The following is a 6,000-nucleotide window of genomic DNA, read 5'->3' as shown; positions in this document are numbered from 1 at the left end:
CAATAGATCCAGAAAAAGCTGTTGACAAAATCTGATAAAAACACTGAAAAAAATAAGTATAGAAGACCTTATCTCAATCTGATAAAAACCATTTATTGACCAACCTACTGCCAACATCATAGTAAATAGGGAAAAACTGAAAGCTTTTCTCTAAACTCAGGAACAAGGGAAAAAAGTTCACTCTCACCACTCCTATTCAATATAGTACTTGAAACTTTAGCTAGAGCAATCAGAAAAGAGAAATAAAAGTGATATGTATAGGAAAAAAAGAAATCAAATTATCATTATTTGCAGACAATATGACTGTTTAGATAGAAGACCCAAAAATATTCAGCAAAAACCCCTAGAATTAATTCAATATAGCAGAATACACACAACACACAAAAATCAATAATATTCCTGTAGATTAATAATAAAATTACCTAGAGAGAGATTTGGAAAACAACACTATTCACAATAGCATCAAGGAAAATTAAGTACTTAGGAATTAACCTAACAAAAGAAATGAAAGGCCTCTACAACAAAAACTACAGTACTCTGAAAAAGGAAATCAAAGAGGACATCAGAAAATGGAAGCATCTCCTGCTCCTAGATAGGCAGAACCAATATTGCCAAAAATGACCATACTTCCAAAACTGATATATAGGTTTAATGTAATCCAAATCAAAATACCAATCACATTCCTCACAAAACCAGAGAAAGCAATCCTAAAATTCATATCGAACAAGAAGAGACCCAGAGTAGCAAAAGTAATCCTGGGTAGCAAGAGTAAAGCAAAAGGAATCACAATCCCAGACTTCAAACTATATTGCAAAGCTACAATGATAAAACAGCATGGTACTGGCACAAAAATAGACATGTGAATCAATGGAACAGAATAGATGATGAAGACACAACCCAGGCACACTCAACTACCTGATCTTTGACAAAAGGGACAAAAATATACACTGGAGGAAAGATATCTTCCTCAAGAAATGGTGCTGAGAAAACTGGCTATCCAAATGCAGAAGACTGAAACTAGATCCACATCTCTCACCATGTACTAAACTAAAATCAAAATGGATCAAAGATCTAAATTTTAAAACAGAAACGGTTAACCTGCTAGAATACAAAATAGGTAAAACTCTTAAAGACAGGCAGAGGCAAAGGCTTTCTGAACAGAACACCAATTGCACAAGAAATAACATCAAGAATCAACAAGTGGGATCAGATTAAACTAAAAACCTGCACAACAAAGGAAACAACAAATAGAGTGAAGAAACAACCTACAGAATGGGAAAATATTTTGCCAGCTGCTCCTCAGAGGACTTATATTTAGAATATATCAAGAACTCAAAAACATTAGCCTGCCAAAATTAAAAAAACCAATCAAAAAATGATCAACTGAAATTTCACAGAAGTACCAATGGCCAATAAAAATATGAAAAAAGGGGCAGGGATTTAGCTCAGTGGTTCCACCACCTGCCTCACAAGTGCAAGGTCCCGAGTTTGATCCCCAGTACCAAAAAAAGAAAAAATGTTCAACATCACTGCCATAGAGTGACACAAATTAAAGCAACACAGATTCCATCTCACTCCAGAAAGAATAGCTATTATCAAGATATCAAATAATAACAAATGCTGATGAGGCCATGGGGAAAAAAGAGAACCCTTCTACATTGTTCGTGGGAATGTTAAACTAGTACAGCCACTATGGAAATCAGCATGGAGATTTCTCAAGAAACTAAAACTAAAAATTCCATTTGACCCAGTCATTCCTCTTCTAGGTATCCTCCTGGAAAGACTTAAAGACATGGTATTACATGCATACCCATGTTTATAGCAGCATAATTCGTAATAACTAAATCTTAGAAGGAGCCGATATGTCCACCAATAGATGAATGAATAAAGAAAATGTGTTATTTATCCAGGATGCAGTACTACTCTGCCATAAGGAATAAACGAGTCATTTGTAGGAAAATAGATGCACCTTGAGACCATAATGTTAAGGGAAATAAATCAGACACACAAGCTTAAATATCACATGGCTTCCCTTATATAAGAAACAAAATATAAATAAAGAGCAAAATAAAAGGTAATAGAAAATAAGGAGAAAAATCTTTTGGAAAAGGGCCAGGGACCAAGAGATGAAGTGAAGGGAAAGGAAGGAAGCGAAGAAGATGAACAAAACAATAAGATGTGTTATGTAACAACTCCCAGTGAGGAATGTAATCATTGTGCACTGCATACATGTATTAATAAAAAAATAAAGCCAGGTGTGGTGGCGCACGCCTGTCACCCCAGCACTCAGGAGGCTTAGGCAGGAGGATGACTCGCCTCAAGTTCGAGGCCAGCCTGACTACACAGTGAGTTCAAGGCCAGCCTGAAATACATAGTGAGACCTTGTCTCAAAAAATAAAAACAAAAAAATAAAGAGCTGGGTATTTAGCTCAGTGGTTTCGCTGCCTGCTGCACAAGCACAAGGACCCTAGTTCAATCCCTGGTACCAAAAAAAAAAGTAAAAATTGGTGTAGTATGTACAGACATATAGCTTATCCACATCCTCCTGATATTATTTAAATCATTTATTGATTACTAATAATACCCAAGATAATACAAGTGCTATAAGTAGTTTGTCTACTATATTGTTTAGGAAACAGTGATTAAAAAAAAAGTCTGTAGCTTGCTGTGGTGGCATGCATCAGTAATCCCAGCTACTTGGGAGGCTAAAGCAAGAGGATTCCAAGCTCAAGCTGCCTGGGCAACCCAGTGAAACCCTGTTTCAAAATGTAAAAGGAGCCAACCCAGTAGTTTATCTCTTGTAGCATGTACAAGGCCCCCGGTTTAATTGCCAGTACCACCACCACCAAAAAAAAGTTTTTATATGTTCAATCCACATGTAATTTCCCCCCAATATTTTCCTTCCACAGTTGGTTGAATCCATGCCTGCAGAACCTACAGATATGGACTGACTATACTGCCATAGGCAAAGCTCCAGGCAGCACATCTGATCATGCACTTCAGTGAAAGAAGTAGTCCAAGGAAAGAAAATACTAAGGAGATGGCAACTGGCTTGTCTGATTGGTCAGGGGCTGGAAGGATAAAGACCTCCAGGTCCCAGGGAGTGGGTGGACAGAAAGAGTCCACAGCCACTAACATTCTCAAACAAGCAAGTCATTTGAAAGAGATGGATTTCCTACAAAACAAAAATCTTACTGAGGCCACTGAATGCTTGAAACAAGGGAGTCCAGGAAAACAACAATACAAAAACCCTATAGCTACACATATAGCTTATGATGAGAAATCAGGAAGTCAGGAGACTGACAGAAGTCAAGGGATGAACAGACAGCTACAAGAGCCAGGGCCTGTTGGATGTTCAGGCAGCAGTTGAGAGGATGAAAACCTGGCAGTATTCCACAGCGCCCATGGAGCAAGGATCCAGCTCTAGGCTGACACAAGCCAGACCAGTGGAACAAGAGCTACATATGGGATTGAGTCCTAGATTCTCTCCCACCTACAAAGAAGCTCCCAGTATTCTTATATTTACTAGGTATGGGCTGTAATTTTGCAAGGGTTTCCTTGCTGCTGTTTGGTAGGAGTCTCCTCACTGAACACATTCATTGGCACTACTACTCGTGACTCATATAAGGTAAATGCACAGCCAAGGATAGGGTTTACTCACAGAGCTTGCCAAGCATAAACAATCAAACTGTGCCTTTTCCTGGGAAAAGAAAGTGTTGGGTCCTTTTACACACAGCGTTATACTGGCTGGGGCACTGTGCAAAATTCCTTTAAACCAAGTTTCCCTTGAACATCCTGTCTGCCCAGTGGACACTGGGAGCTTCACAGTGGAATATGGAGGCTTAAAGGAGAAAACAGCCACTACTGTTTCTGTGGTGCCTGATGCCGTAAAAGCAAATGAGTGTGTTGGAGCCATAGTACCTGGCATTAGGTTTGTAGCCTAGGAGATTGCTAATGCTTTACTTTGTTACTAGAGGTAGCAGGGTCCTGTTTGCTTTAACTTGGCACAGCCTACAGAACCCTTTTATCATCCTGAATTCTCTAGTGATGACATCAGTGGGCTGGACAAACCCAGTACAATGTGACCTGCTCGTGGAAGTGTGGGCATTTCCATAACGGCTGCATAGAGAGCGCTACCCTCACTGCATTATGCGCCACTAAAACACAGCTGATGAAAGATGTGCCCTGAACAAGGACAAAATCCAGTGGTCTGCCTTTCAAGTGACCATCTTGGGAGCTGTGTCATGTTCAGAGACAGATATACAATCAAGAAGTAAGGAAAAACTAGCCAAGTGTAGTGGCACATACTTGTAATTCCAGCACTCTGGGAGGCTGAGACAGGAGGACAGAGTTTGAACCTTGCCTGGGTAACTTAGCAAGACCCTGTCTCAAAATAAAAAATAAAACAGTTGGGGATATAGTTCAGTGTGAAGGCCCTGTATTCAAACCCTAGTACTGTACCAAAAAACAAACAAACAAACAAACAAAAACCTCACAGACCCTCAACAAACACTAGCATATCCCTACCTAGAAATATTTCTACAGTCTTCACCCCAAGTCTGAATGAGGGCCTCAACAACAAATTATTTAAGCAGGGCCAGCAGCAGTAAACAGTCCTGCTCTAGGGCCAGCCCATCTATTTCCTTCAGACCTCAAAGAAACACAGGTGTCTGTGACTACTTGCACAGTTGATTAGGGCCTTTGACAAAGAGCTCTTCTGCTTCTTCTGGATCTTTGGGCTTTTGAACTTAAGGACTTCCTCTTACTGCTGAGGCACCTGCTAGCTCTCTTGAGCCCTATCAAAACAGCCTCGACCTTGACATTTATTGTCCTGAATTCTCTACCTACAGGCCATCTCTCTTGTAATTCTGAACTACATTCCACAGGTAGGACAAGTTCCCCAGTCTCACCCTAAGAATAAAATGGATCTGCAAGTATGAGTTAAACTCAGCCCTTAGCCTTTAATGTTCTTCAGAAACAGGTGGTTGCTCACCCATTAGACAGAGATGGTGTCTTCCCTACTGTTTTACCCAAACTACTGCTTTAATAAAGGACTCACCTACAAAGTAAGCCACCTGACAAGAAAACATCATTGATGAAAAAGCTCACCTATCTTTAAGATGCAAAAGTCCTTTGGAAGGTGCCAGCCATTCGGTGATGGTAAGTGGCTGAGTCACAGTGGTGGACACTGTGCAACGTGCTGAACTTAAGATGGGATATTTAGCTGCAGAGTGCACTGCTCCAAGATTTACCAAATCATCTCATGGGTTCTCACTAATACCCTTAGCTGTATGGCCAGATCTTTGGGCCAACCAAGACTGGATTAATAAAGACATGCCACATGTTTAGTGTCCTGCACCACAAAAACGTCTAACTACATAATTACATACTTGATATTTATTACATATACAGTTATATGAAGCGACCACACTTAGAGAAAGACATTTATACTGAAAAGCAATCAAACATATGTGGCCATTGTCTCTACTACAAATCAAATCCTCAAATCCACCATAGGTATGGAACCTATAAAGGAGTAGGATGCTCAACGAGGAATTATAGAAGTCACTCTTAGCAAAGCTTGTACCAACTGCCAACTCTACCAGGCTCTTCAGTGATGACTTCTACAGGGCCAGCTGCTCTATTTTCATTTATTTACAAGTTACACAAACTGATAAATCTCCTCTGCCTGAGCTCCTTGGTTTTTGCACCCATTTTGACCTCATTTTGTTCAGATCTATGTAGATAGACTAACTTGAACACTTTGTCGCAGGTGTTCTAGGGCCACACTTCTTTGCCTGTGATCTGCTTATGATAACAAAGTGACACTGCTGGGCTCAAAAAAAAAAAAAAAAAAAAAAAGATACGTGGCTCATCCCTAAGAGGGAACAACAGATCTCAACTGGTAAGGTGTGAACCTGTCTGACTCTAAGAAGTACATGGAGACCAAGTGGCCCAAATGGCCTCTTTTTAAACAAGTCACTTCCTCTACTAGGGAGC

This window comes from Heterocephalus glaber, unplaced genomic scaffold, assembly GCF_053883595.1.
Source record: "Heterocephalus glaber isolate CG9 unplaced genomic scaffold, H.glaber_assembly_v1.0 deba00001472, whole genome shotgun sequence".
NCBI lineage: Eukaryota > Metazoa > Chordata > Mammalia > Rodentia > Bathyergidae > Heterocephalus > Heterocephalus glaber.
Note: the sequence above shows the minus strand (reverse complement) of the source record.